Below are 15,080 nucleotides of genomic sequence, written 5' to 3'. Positions count from 1 at the left end.
ATGCACTGAAAGTGAGCAGATGAAAGTCCTTGTTTAATTTGTCTATACAAATTGTTTTCAGCCAGAAGCATGAGAAAGCTATCCCACCATGTTGATGGACCACTTTAGCCTCAAACAAATAATATTCACTTTCTCCTGCTGTTCAGGCTTTAAGGGGTACTCCACTGGCCAGCGTTCGGAAGTAAACTTTTTGGGGGAGATCTATAATTGAGTTTACCCCTTTTTTTCCTTGTGTATTTTTTTGCGCAAAAATTTGTGCAGTGACTTTCATTGCGTCTTTTTTGATTGAGCAAAAAGCAAGTACTCTATTTTTTTGTGTGTTGTGGAATGCATTCTACAGTGGATACTAATTTATCATGTGCGTTTTTGTTTAGATGCTACCGAGACAGCCGGGGGATGCACGAGCCGTCCCTCAACACTGCTAAACTACAACTACTCCCATTATGGGACAGAGTCCGCTGGCTCCTGCGCTGTCCACTGGCTCCTGTATACACCGCTCATAATCTTATAATCCCCTCCCGGGAGTCCGGAGCTCTGATTGGTGAATACGTATTGGTGGCGATTATGAATTATCAGCAGTGTATACAGGATCTGGTGGGCAGGGCAGTGTAGCTGCATGTGAAGTCTGCTTTTACAGTTAATAAATGCAGATCACAGCAGGGTCTCTGGAGAATGACCTGGTGCGATCTGCCCCTCAAGTTAACAAGCCGGCAGCACATGCGGCTACACTGCGCTCCCCGCCGGCTCCAGGCAGGGAATACTGTATTCACTATCATAATTTCATCATCGCCGCTTTCGGGAGATGGGAGCTCTGATTGGTGAATAGCTATTCACCAATCAGAGCTCCGATCTCCCAGCGGCAGCGATTATGTATTGTGAGAGATGTATACAGGAGCCTGGAGCTGGCGGGGAGTGCAGTGTAGCTGTATGTGCCGCTGGCTTGTTAACTTAATAAATGCGGATCGCAATGGGTCTCGGCAGAATGATCTGCTGCGATCTGCACCTCCAGCCCCTGGACTATAACTCCCATCATGGGCGGAATCTGTCCATGATGGGAGTAGTAGTCCTAAAAGTCCCGCAGCTGGGGGATTTGCAAGTGCCATCCCCCCTCAGCTCTGTGGTACTGCAACTACTCCCATCATGGGACAGACTCTGTCCCATGATGGGAGTAGTAGTCCAAGGGCAGAGGGACAGATCGAGCTACACAGTCCAGGCCTGACTCTGTTCTCATTATGCGTTTTGCATAATGGGAACAGAGCCATTCTGTGTGCTCCCAAACAGGGAGACTCCAACTGTTGCTTAACTACAGCCCCCATGATGAGAGTTGTAGTTTAGCAACAATTGGAGGCTCCCTGTTTATGAGAACACTGCATTATGAGCGCGCTCCCCAGGGGAGAGCGCAAAAAATTTACTAACCCATATTTCTTGTTTTTCTTTTCTTCTCATTTCAGATGAGGGGGAACCCAATGCATTTTTTTTTAATAAATAAAAAAAAAAAGTGTGTGGTTCCCCTATTTTTCTTTCATTATCAGCCAGATATCAACCAAGCAGAAACAGCCTGACGTTACCAGGATGGGCGAGGACCATTGTTACTGGCCCTCCCCAGTGTAAATAACGCTAGCCTGTTACCGCCTAGGCCCAGGAGCACCATTTTTTTGACGCTCCGGGCCTGTTGGTACCGGCTCTTCCCAGAATCCCTGTGGCGGTGGATACTGGGGAGCAATAATTGGTGGTTAGTGCTAACTGATTTTGGGGCTAACTCTAAAAAACACAAACACAACACACTGAAAAAATGTTTTATTTAAAAAATAAAAATAAACTCCCCCACAGCCCTCGTTAACCCTTTTATTGACATTAAAAAAAAAAACTCTGTTCATCATCGCAATCCTCCGAATCTGACGTAGTCCTCCGCATTCACGTATCTAAAATGAGGAGAAAACAATAACAACCATTTCTGTGATTTCTGCACTACCAAAAAGCTGGTGCGAAATTTTTGATGTAAACTGGACTCTCACCCCTTTGAAAATATCATGTAAAGCAGACAATAGACGTGCACACGCCCACTTTTACAAAACTGACGTGAACAGTGTAAACCGTGGCACAAAGCTCCTTGAAAATGTGGTCTGTACTTTTCATGCCAAAATTGATTTTTTTCTTGGGCGCAAAATTCTTTGAGAATCTCCCCCTCTGTGTACTTTTATAAAGATTTATGCGCTTCTAGCTATGTGAGCAGTGGACCGCGAGAAAATGCCACAGCTCTGTGAAGTGTGATGGACAGGGATGGCTTCGAGGAGGGACCCGGCTCAAACGGCGCTGCCTGAACATGACCGGTCGTGGTCGGTCAGCGCCGTTTGAGCCGGGTCCCTCCTCGAAGCCATCCCTGCCCATTGCATATACCAGTGACCGGAGGGCAGCAGACGACCTACTATTTGTATGCTATCATCATTGTTGTGTATGAAGCTACACAACCACCCAGGGTGAGCAGTCATTAGTTTTTTACCTCACACTGGGGCTTAACAATATTACCCTGTGGAGCGCTTGTTTTTCTACTTCTGTGAAGTGTGAGGTACAGAAGGAGTGCACGGTAGAGCAAGGGGGGGGGGGGCATTTCTATATTTGCACAAAATTCACACATAGGACATACACAACTTTTAGTAAATCTTGAGCAAGAGTGTAAATTAGACAAGTAGTGTAAAGGGGTAGATCTGTGTCTACAATAGACACCTAATGATAAATCTCCCCCTTTGTGTTTTACACGTGACATGCAGATGGCAAATCAGACTTATGTATGATTGTAAAAAGTCTTGCCAACATGTCCAGGGTTGTCCCATCCTTAGCCTGATCTACAGTATCTCAGGTGTAAAGGAAAATAGCCATGATGCTGTCAGATAATTTTTTTTTTTTTCTTTAATAGTCTGGAATCATACATCGGTTCTTATGTACTGGCCTTACCTTCTACGTAGGGCTGCAGTCAGGGGGGTACAGACAAAACCCCAGTAAGGGGCCCAGGCTCCCAGGGGGCCCTCCCCTGCAGCAGCCCCAGCACAGAAGCCTGCTGTTTAAACAGTGGTCTCCTGCTTCTGTACATCCGCCGGCCACATCATTCACCGGCCCCCCTTCCCGATCCTCCCCCCTGCCAAATCAATCCCCCCCCCCTTTATAACCTTCTGTGCCACACAATTTTCCCTTGATCCAACCTCCTGTGCTATTTCATTCCCCCTTTATTACCCTCTGTGAAAATTCATCCCCCCCTCTTTACCACCCCTGTGCCATTTCATCCCCCTTTATCCCCCTGTGCTACTTTATTCACCATGTGCCAAATCATCCCTCCCTCACCTCTGCCATATCATTTTTCCCTTTACCTCCTCCCTCTGTTGTTCTTAACTTACCTGGCCAGCAGGCTCAGATGCAGGGGCTCTCAGTGAGTTTGACGTTCTACTGATGTCCTCTGCACTGCACTCACTGAGAGGCTGGGAGCAGAGGTGGCTGCAGGCACTGACGAGTGACGCTCCTGACCTCAGTAAGTGCAGAGGACGTCAGGAGAACGTTAAAGCCGCTGAAAGCCCCTGCACCTGAGCCTGCTGGCCAGGTAAGAACAACAGTGGGAGGAGGGATGGGGAAAAGTGATGTGGCATGAGAGGTAAAAGGGGGATAAGGTGGCACAGGGGGATAAAAAGGGGCAATGAAATGGCACAGGGAGTGGTAAAAAAAAAGGGGGTTATGAATTTGCACAGAGGGTGATAAAGGGAGAATGACATGGCACAGGGGCATGAAGGGGAAATGATGTGGCACAGAAGTGTTCAGGGGGGGGGGTAGAATGAAGTAGCATTGGAGGGATCAAGTGGGAGAATAAAATTGCATGGGGGGGAGGGGGATGTGTGAAATGGCACCGGGGGGGAGAGATAAAGGATGATTAAACATCACTGGGAGATTCTACTGTAATATTGCTTTTTATCTTGCTTTATAGGTATTTACACTCTGGAGTGTGTACAGTAGCGGACACTCCCCCCCTTTGAGTGTCCACTATTGGGAGATTTTACTGTATTTGGACAGAATCTATTCAGATCCTCAGCACCAGCTCAGTACCAGCTATAAAAATACCATGTGGTGTTTTGCTTTTGTTTTTAAAGAAGTCAGTGGCACCTGAATAAGTTGTATAGCCATAGACTATTTGTTTTATTGTGTTAATCTGGTTTAACCTCCTTTGGCGATTTCTATTTTTGCACTTTTGTTTTTCCCTCCTCACCTTCTAAAAATCATAACACTTTCAATTTTCCACCTAAAAATCCATAAGGGCTTGTTCTTTTCTACGTTTCTACGCAGTGCAGTTTTCTGTAAAAATTGCACCTTATTTTTATTCTGCAGGTCCATACAGTTGCAAGGATACCCAATTAATATAGGTTTGATTTTATTTTACTACTAAAAAAAAAAATGTAAACTACATGCACCAAAAATTTATACGTGATCTGAAGATTTTATTAGTACCATTTTTGTTTTGATGGGAATTTTTGATAACTTTTTATTAATTGTTTTAATGGTATAAAAAGTGACCAAAAATTCACTATTTTGGACTTTTTAATGTTTTTACGTGTACGCGATTGACCGTGTGGTTTAATTAATGATATAGTTTTATAGTACGGACATTTACGCACACGATGATACCACATATGTTTATTTTAAATGGGAAAAGGGGGGCGATGCAAACTTTTATTAGGGAAGGGGTTAAATCACATTTAACTTTTTTTTATTTTTTTTTTACTTTTTTTGCAATGTTATAGCTTCCATAGGGGGACTATTATAACATGCATTACACTGATCAGTGCTATGCCATAGCATTGATCAGTGTTACGGCCGCTTGACTGCTCCTGCCTGGATCTCAGGCACGGAGCAGTCATTCGGCGATTGGACAGCGAGGAGGCAGGTAGATCCTCCTCGCGCCCTGCAAGCTGTTCGGGACGCCACAATTTCACCAGCAGTCCCGAACAACACCACTGAGCTAATGACCATCATCATTGCCCCATAACCTCTGAAGAGGTCACACCTGTGATGAAACATGTTAGGGGGGCTCTGTGAAGAGTTTTTAATTACAGCATTAGCACTGTTTATAAGTGCACACTGCAGGTGTGCTGTGCAGAATACAGAGTGGCAGTCCTGAAGGACGTCAGTACCTGTATAATGTATCAGTGCACATGATGCTATGTTTTTATCTCACTTACAGATCACTCTTATTATTTGAAAAATAATAAAAGTAAAATTTTATTAAAGGGGTTATCCACCATAAGGTGATTTTAAAACTTACCTGGCAGACAGTAATGGTCATGCTTAGGAAGGATCTGCGCTTGTGTCACGACGCCGGCTGGCAGGTAGTGGATCCTCTGTGCCAGAGAGGGATGGCGTGGACCGCGCTAGTGGACCGGTTCTAAGCCACTACAGGTTTTCACCAGAGCCCGCCGCAAAGCGGGATGGTCTTGCTGCGGCGGTAGTGACCAGGTCGTATCCACTAGCAACGGCTTACCTCTCTGGCTGCTGAAGATGCTGAAGATAGGCGCGGTACAATGGAGTAGGCAGAAGCAAGGTCGGACGTAGCAGAAGGTCGGGGGCAGGCGGCAAGGATCGTAGTCAGGGGCAACGGCAGGAGGTCAGGAACAAGGACTAGGAACAGACTAGGGAATGCTTTCACTAGGCACAAGTGCAACAAGATCCGGCAAGGGAGTGCAGGGGAAGTGAGGTATAAGTAGGGAGTGCACAGGTGGAAACTAATTAAGCTAATTGGGAAGATTGGGCCAGGCACCATCATTGGTGCACTGGCCCTTTAAATCGCAGAGACCCGGCGCGCGCGCGCCCTAGGGAGCGGGGCCGCGCGCGCCGGGACAGGACCGAGGGAGAGCGAGTCAGGTACGGGGACCGGGGTGCGCATCGCGAGCGGGCGCTATCCGCATCGCGAATCGCACCCCGGCTGAAGGCGGGACCGCAGCGCACCCGGTCAGTGGATCTGACCGGGGCGCTGCAACAACGAAGATGAGGCGAGCGCTCCGGGGAGGAACGGGGACCCGGAGCGCTCGGCGTAACAGTACCCCCCCCCTTGGGTCTCCCCCTCTTCTTGGGGCCAAAGAACCTGAAGAAAAAAAACTCAATTTTTCCGAGATTAGGTCCAATGCAAATTAGGAGGGGTTCTGTGTGGAAATGTACGAGACAGTCCAATCTTTTATTGAAAAAACAATAGATGTAGAGGGGTCTGGGGAGACTGGTCACAGGAACGTAGAACCTGTTGATGAGAGAGGCCAAAAAAAATTTTCCTGCAGATCCGGAATCCAAGAAGAGCATAGTAGAAAAGGAGAAGGTAGAGGCAGATATCCGCACAGGCACAGTAAGGCGTGGAGAAGCAGAGTTGACATCAAGAACTGTGTCACCTTTGTGCGGAGTCAGCGTACGTCTTTCCAGGCAGGGAGGACGGATAGGACAATCCTTCAGGAAGTGTTCGGTACCGGCATAGTACAGGCAAAGATTCTCCATGCGGCGTCGTGTCCTCTCTTGAGGTGTCAAGCAAGACCGGTCAACTTGCATAGCCTCCGCGGCGGGAAGCACAGGAACAGATTGCAGAGGACCAGAGGAGAGAGGAGCCGGGGAGAAAAAACGCCTCGTGCGAACAAAGTCCATATCCAGGCGGAGCTCCAGACGCCATCCGGAAGAACGCATGTCAATGCGAGTGGCTAGATGAATGAGTTCATGTAGGTCAGCAGGAGTCTCTCGTGCGGCCAGAACATCTTTAATGTTGCTGGATAGGCCTTTTTTAAAGGTCGCGCAGAGAACCTCACTATTCCAGGACAACTCGTAAGCAAGAGCACGGAACTGAATGGCGTACTCGCCAACGGAAGAAACACCCTGGGCCAGGTTCAGCAGGGCAATCTCGGCTGAAGAAGCTCGGGCAGGTTCCTCAAAGACACTTCGAATTTCCGAGAAGAAGGAGTGTACAGAGGCAGTGACGGGGTCATTGCGGTCCCAGAGCGGTGCGGCCCATGACAGGGCTTTTCCAGACAGAAGGCAGAACACGAAAGCCACCTTAGACCTTTCAGTAGGAAACTGGTCCGACATCATCTCCAAGTGCTGGGAACATTGCGAAAGAAAGCCACGGCAATACTTAGAGTCCCCATCAAATTTGTCCGGCAAGGACAGGCAGAGGCTAGGAGTGGCCACTCGCTGCGGAGGAGGTGCAGGAGCTGGCGGAGGAGATGATTGCTGAAGAAGTTGCGAATGTTGGCGCACCATGGTGGACACTTCCGACAGCTGGTGGGTTAGAAGGGCGACCTGTCGGGCGATATCAGAGGCAACTGGCAGGGGATGTTGGTGCAAAATGGTGGACACTTCCGACAGCTGGTGGGTTAGATGGGCGATCTGTCGGGCGATATCAGAGACAACTGGCAGGGGAACCTCAGCGGGATCCATGGCCGGATCTACTGTCACGACGCCGGCTGGCAGGTAGTGGATCCTCTGTGCCAGAGAGGGATGGCGTGGACCGCGCTAGTGGACCGGTTCTAAGCCACTACAGGTTTTCACCAGAGCCCGCCGCAAAGCGGGATGGTCTTGCTGCGGCGGTAGTGACCAGGTCGTATCCACTAGCAACGGCTTACCTCTCTGGCTGCTGAAGATGCTGAAGATAGGCGCGGTACAATGGAGTAGGCAGAAGCAAGGTCGGACGTAGCAGAAGGTCGGGGGCAGGCGGCAAGGATCGTAGTCAGGGGCAACGGCAGGAGGTCAGGAACAAGGACTAGGAACAGACTAGGGAATGCTTTCACTAGGCACAAGTGCAACAAGATCCGGCAAGGGAGTGCAGGGGAAGTGAGGTATAAGTAGGGAGTGCACAGGTGGAAACTAATTAAGCTAATTGGGAAGATTGGGCCAGGCACCATCATTGGTGCACTGGCCCTTTAAATCGCAGAGACCCGGCGCGCGCGCGCCCTAGGGAGCGGGGCCGCGCGCGCCGGGACAGGACCGAGGGAGAGCGAGTCAGGTACGGGGACCGGGGTGCGCATCGCGAGCGGGCGCTATCCGCATCGCGAATCGCACCCCGGCTGAAGGCGGGACCGCAGCGCACCCGGTCAGTGGATCTGACCGGGGCGCTGCAACAACGAAGATGAGGCGAGCGCTCCGGGGAGGAACGGGGACCCGGAGCGCTCGGCGTAACAGCTTGTCTTGGGGCTAAATGGCTATGCTGTGAGATTACCATAACACTGTAGCTAGCTTTTTGTGAACTTGTATTGCCTGTTTGACTTTTCTTTTCTTTTACTACAAATCCCACAATTCCATTTTCCTCCCTCCCACACATCAGCCCATTGAAACATAAATGTGCTGCATCCATTCAAATCAGTGTGGTTTTCAATCCGGGTTCCTACAGCTGTTGCAGATTGATCTCTCTCCCACCAAGCGATCCCTCCACCCATTGAAGCAGACAGGCTCCCTGTCATCAGCTGACTAGTAAGTCAGGTCTCAGCCGCATTGCAAGCTGAGAAAAATCCGAGACAACAGTCATTTTGTATGCTGGTAAAAATAAATATTGTGAGAAAACCATCAAACGCAGAAACTATATTATGAACTACACTAACTTTACAGCCCCTGTAGCACAGTCAAATGAGAAAAATTCCTTGAATACCCCTTTAATTTGCAGTGAGGGATAAAAAGTGGACTCTTTACTCGGCCCTTAGGGCTGAGTTGCATTTATACCTCTCCTTGAAGTAGGCATACTGTTTCATTCTCCCACCTGCCAGTCCCAGTCATGCTATGGGTTTATATACCAAATTGCTAAGGTTTGATTTTTTTTTTTTTTTTACTGCACTTAGAATGCAATGGATACTGATAAAACAAAGGCTTAAAATGAAGCAAAAAAAATGAATACAAAATATTCTGTTAGGTCTGCACATTTTCAGGCATTGTTTTACATAGGATTTTCATTGTTAATTATAGCTTTTAGGATAATTTATTTGGGAAGTTGAACAGGGGAACACATCCTCCTCCCAATTTTGGATTGAAGTAGACTAAAAGTGGTAAGATAACCTGAAGGTGTGTATTTGTTAAGGGATGGACTGGGTTACCTGGCGTAGGTGGCTGTCAAGTGGCAAAAATATTATTTTGGCTTGGGCAGAGTTGTCCATCTTAAAGGAGTTCTCTAAGCTAGAACTTTTAACCCCCGCTGTGCCCGGGCTGTAATACTATACATAATAAACTTTCACTTACCTGCCTACGATCCCCCGTTGTTCCGATATCGCCGTCCCGGTCTCTTCCACTTCCTGCGGATCGGTGACTTCACTCTGCGCTCAGCCTATCAAGCGGCCGCAGCAATGTCCCGTCGCAGCCGCTGATAGGCTGAGCGCAGAGTGAAGTCACCGACCCGCAGGAAGTAGAAGAGACCGGGACCGGAGAACGGGACGGCGATATCGGAACAACGGGGGATCGTAGGCAGGTAAGTGAAAGTTTATTATGTATAGTTTTACAGCCCGGGCACAGCGGGGGTTAAAAGTTTTAGCTTGGAGAAACTCCTTTAATAAAACTAAAGATCCAAGATATTTCAAGTTTACATGTTTTAGAGGGAATCCTACCTTTTTTCTGGGTTATCGTTCACCTTTTAATCCTTTGCATGCTATGCAGGTGGATTTGGCCTTCTGTCATCTCTGCTGAGTATGAACTTGTGTCTGTGTGTATAAATGGACTGTTGTATAGTGCATTACAATGTAATACTGTAGATAAATGACCTATGGATACATTCACGGGTAGATTCATCAAAACATGTGCAGAGGATGAGTGGTGCAGTTGCCCATAGCAACCAGATTGCTGCTTTCATTTTTAATGCGACCTGTGAAAAAAATAAACTGGTTGCTATGGGCAACTGCACCACTCTTCCTCTACACAAGTTTTGATCTCCCCCATAGATATGCAACCACTGTTTGCTTGTTTTCTTTTCATCTTAGACTTGCATTAGACAAAGGAATGTGGCACTTGCTGTATGTACTGTATTATTGGCTTCACTAATTAAGACCTCAGGCTTCTATACACTTGTCTGCATCCAAAATCAAGCCTTTAAATAGCAAACGTATTCTGATTTCATGGTAATGTGTAACCAGGGCTCACAGGCTGTATGCTGCTTATTAATTCCCCTACATTCTGCCCATCAGTGCTTTCAGTGGGGCAATGACCTTAATGAGTTGTCGGAACTTGACAGTGAAGTATAGCCATGCCGCTTCCTACCTGCATGTTGGGATCAAAGACTAAATACACATGGTAGACTCTCTTCTCTGCTGGTGCAAGGAGCATTTTATCTCCTGACCCCGGTGCTAATCAGTAACAGCAGCTTTGCCTCAAACCTCTACATCATCCCTGCCATGTCTGAGCAAATGACTGTTGAATATGGAGTGCCACCAATTTTAAATGCATGAATGTTACAATCAGGACACATAGAGGAAAGCGCTCATCATGCTTAAATGTGAAAATATTCTCTCATCCGGCTCTCAGCAATAAATTCTAATCTCATAGTCTAAGTAGAAGGGATTTTTACTGTGAAAGCTGTGTGTTGTTCTGTAGTATGTAAAAGGTCAATAAGCTCTTCACTATGAATTATGCTGCCCAAGACATGGCATGTACTACGAATGTTAGAGCCAGGTATATTTCACAGCTTTAATATTTGCTATGTTTCATAGACTTAAGTTCCATATAAACTTGGATATTTGTGCTATTGAGCTAAAGAATCTTTTGAGAAATATATTGTGGTCTATTAGAAAAAAATTGGTGTATGTTGCTGGATGTGCATTAAAGGGGTACTCTCCACTGCCCCAGCGTCCGGAACATTTAGTTCCAAACGCTGGGTGCGGGCTGCGGGGGTTGTGACGTCACAGCCACGCCCCCCTCATGTCACACCCCCTCAATACAAGTCTATAGACTTGCATTGAGGGGGCGTGACTTGATGGCATGAGGGGTGTGGCCATGATGGCATGACACCAGCACTCAGTGTTCGGAACTAAATGTTCTGGACGCAGGGGCAGTGGAGAGTACCCCTTTTAAGGTTTAATATTTTGTAACCATGACTAACGCCAATATATACACACACACACTGGATGCCCTCTTTAGTTTGTTGGCACATATTTTGAATCCTAACTCATGTATATGTTACTCACTCAAGTCAGAGATAACGAGCATCATTTTAATGCCATTTATCAAGACATTCGACCAAACAACCATCTTATGAAGACAACCTGTGAATAGAAACCTAGGTAGACAGCAGCTGATTATCACTGACCACCCCCAGGAGCTGCATATGTCTTCCTTTATATTTTCCATTCCTGGTGAATCCTCTCCTGGCTTTGGCTATAAAACTAAAGGAGATTCCAAGTTGACATAAAACTAGTAAAATCTAAAATCATCTGCTAGATGACAAAGCCACTTTAAAAGTTATTCCTGTTTTCATTAGTGACTATTTTTTATTTTTATTTATTTTTTTTAGGATTTCTGAGACCATAAAATAACAAAAACAAACAAAAAAAACCTACCAAGAACTTTCAAGATGCAAAATGTGAAAGGAAATTTGACAAGGCTCATTAACATTCATGTAACATCTGGTCACTGCTCAAGCTATCACCTTTCATTTACTTTATTTAAACCTGCTCTATATTTAACAGGCAATATCTGAGAGCTTGGCATTGCAGTAAACAAAGGCAGCATTCCCATGTCCTTACGTAACATTTTATCCCTGATAACATGTAGTGTTTCAGATTCCAACGAGTTGTAATTTCCCAGGGAGATAGTAATGTCACGTACAGGAGCACTGAGTACAACTTTTCTTTTAATATTTCATCAGTGTAATCTTCTTGGGGGATATTTATTTGAGTTTACCCTTTTTTATTGTGTATTTTTGCATAAAATTGGCGCAGTGACTTTCATTGTGTCGTGACGTTCATTTTTTGTGTCTTTTTTGAAGCAAGTACTTATTTTATATTTTTGTTAATATTCATTTTTTGGTGTGGTATTGTGGAATGCATTCTACAGTGGATACTAATTTATCATGTGCATTTTTTTTTAGACTCATTTTTTTTTTTAACACAAAAATACACCATCAAAAAGGACACGTAGGAAAGTGTTTTACCGAGACAGCCGGGGGATGCAGGAACCGTCCCTCAACACTGCTAAACTACAACTACTCCTATCATGGGACAGAGTCTGTCCCACGATGAGAGTAGTTGTAGTACCGCAGTACTCAGAGACGGCACTTGCACATCCCCCGGCTGTGGGACTATTTTGGGACAGTTAAGACTACTACTCCCAACACTGACAGACTCTGCCCATGATGGGAGTTATAGTCCAGTTGCTGTGAGGCAGATCGCAGCAGGTCATTCTCCAGAGACCCGCTGCGATCCGCATTTATTACCTGTAAAAGCCGGCCGCACATGCAGCTACACTGCGCTCCCCGCTGGCTCCTGTATACAGCTGTCACATTTCATAATCCCTGCTGCTGGGAGCTCTGATTGGTGAATAGCTCTTCACCAATCAGAGCTCCTGTCTCCCGGCAGCAGCGATTATGAATTATGAGCCGTGTATACAGGATCCAGCGGGCAGCACAGTGTAGCATGTGCTGCCGGCGGATCGCAGCGGGTCTCTGGAGAATGACCTGCTGCGATCTGCCCCTCAGCCCCTGGACTAGAACTCCCATCATGGGCATAGTCTGTGTGTTAGGAGTAGTAGTCCTAACTGTCCCAAAATAGTCCTGCAGCCGGGGAATGTGCAAGTGTTGTCTCTGTGCCGCGGTACTACAACTACTCTCATCATGGGACAGACTCTGTCCCATAATGGGAGTAGTAGTCAAAGGGCAGAGGGACAGATCGAGCTACACAGTCCAGGCCTGACTCTGTTCTCATTATGCGTTTTGCATAATGGGAACAGAGCCTTTCTGGCAGTGTGTTCCCAAACAGGGAGACTCCAGCTGTTGCTTAACTACAGCCCCCATGATAAGAGTTGTAGTTTAGCAACAATTGGATGCTCCTTGTTTATGAACACGCTGCATTATGTGCGATCTCCCCAGGGGAGAGAGCAAAAAACTGTGGGGTAGTGTTTTTTTGTTTATAATTTTTTTTTTCAATGTGTTGTTTTGTATAATTGATTTTTCAGACATAGTAGTGGAAAGCGGTCTTATAGATGGAATCCATAACTAAGGGCTTAGCGTTAGCCCCAAAATCAGCTACACTAACCTCCAATTATTACCCCGGTACCCACCACCACAGGGGTGCTGGGAAGAGCCAGTACCAACAGGCCTAGAGCATCAAAAATGGCACTTCTGGGCCTAGGTGGTAACAGGCTGGCGTTATTTAGGCTGGGGAGTAACAATGGTCTTTGCCCACCCTGGTAATGTCAGGCTGTTGCTGCTTGGTTGGTATCTGGCTGATACTGAAAATAGGAGGAACCCTGTGCGTTATTTTATTTTAAATAAATAAATAAATAAATACATTTTAAAAAAAGTGTGTGGTTCCCCCATTTTTTCATTATTTGCCAGATACCAACCAAGCAACAACAGCCTGACTTTACCAGTGTGGACGAAGTCCATTGTTACTGGCCCTCCCCAGCCTAAATAACTCAAGCCTGTTACCGCCTAGGCCCAGGAGTGCCATTTTTGATGCTCCGGGCCTGCTGATACTGGCTCTTCCTGGCACCCCTGTGGCAGTGGGTACCTGGAAGCAATAATTGAGGATTCACCAAAAGATCACCGAAGTGATCCACTAATTCCCTATATTTCCCATATATTTGTTGAAAGGTATAATCTTTATTAATTTCAAAACACCAACAAAAAAGGAGTTAAAATTTGCAGTGTATCTCTCCTCCTGTATTATTAGTTATCTGTGCCAGCCAGGCATCACCTATTATCTACCTGTGTGTACCTGCAGTGTACACACGGTTAATGGAGGAGTCTACACTGTATATTAAAAAACATGTCCTATGCCCCCCTCGTCATGTTTCGCCGCAAGACGCGGCTTTGTCAAGAGGCTTAGGGGCACTTAAGCCTCTTGACAAAGCCGCGTCTTGCGGCGAAACATGTCGAGGGGGGCATAGGACAGGTTTTTTAATATACAGTGTAGACTCCTCCATTAACCGTGTGTACACTGCAGGTACACACAGGTAGATAATAGGTGATGCCTGGCTGGCACAGATAACTAATAATACAGGAGGAGAGATACACTGCAAATTTTAACTCCTTTTTTGTTGGTGTTTTGAAATTAATAAAGATTATACCTTTCAACAAATATATGGGAAATATAGGGAATTAGTGGATCACTTCGGTGATCTTTTGGTGAATTGGTTTAAATAACCCTCCATATATTGGTCCGCAGTTGGATCAAATAATTGAGGATTAGCGCTAACTGATTTTGGGGCTAAAGCTAAGCCCTGGCTTAGTAATGGATTCTGTCTACAAGACGGCTTCCACTACTAAGCCTGAAAATTCAATTATAAAAAACACAACACATTGAAAGAAAATGTTTTATTTAAAAAATAAAACTCCACCACAGCCCTCGTTAACACTTTTATTGACATTTAAAAAAATGCTGTTCATCATCGCAATTCGCCATATCTAAACTAGTCCTCCACATTCACGTATCTAAAGTGAAAACAAAAACAATAAAACTACAACCATTTCTGTGATTTCTACACTTGAAAAAGCTGGTGTGAAATTTATCAAAGGAGTGCACAACTTTTGTAAATCTTGAGCAAGAATGTAAATTAGACGAGCAGTGTAAAGAGGTAGATCTGTGTCTACAATAGACACCTAATGATAAATTCTCCCCCTTGTGTTTATTACATTAATCAATGTTTTAAAGTGCTCGGACAGATATGGGGTATGTTATACAGCAAAAGTTTATTGCAGACTATACTTCAGAGCCCACACAAATCTGTTTTGAAATCCGTATCCCATTGTTTTCAAGAGCAATCTACCTTATATCAACGTGAATTCGCTCCACGTTGACCAGCTGTATTGGATGGGTCCAGTTCAGAGTCAAATCTGCCATACAAACTACAAATCTGCTTTCGTCATTCTGCCCATACGTTTCAAACTG

At 45.9% G+C, this 15,080-nt stretch overlaps 1 protein-coding gene across 14 annotated transcripts in view; it reads left to right on the top strand.

Moving 5' to 3' along the window:
• The window catches only part of ARVCF (ARVCF delta catenin family member), a 770,059-nt gene that overhangs the window by 645,005 nt on the left and 109,974 nt on the right, over window positions 1-15,080 (top strand). The gene's annotated exons all lie outside the window — the stretch shown is intronic.

Source organism: Hyla sarda, chromosome 1, assembly GCF_029499605.1.
Source record: "Hyla sarda isolate aHylSar1 chromosome 1, aHylSar1.hap1, whole genome shotgun sequence".
Taxonomy (NCBI): Eukaryota; Metazoa; Chordata; class Amphibia; order Anura; family Hylidae; genus Hyla; species Hyla sarda.
The sequence above is the reverse complement of the archived record's forward strand: the minus strand, read 5'-3'. Positions and strand labels throughout refer to the sequence as shown.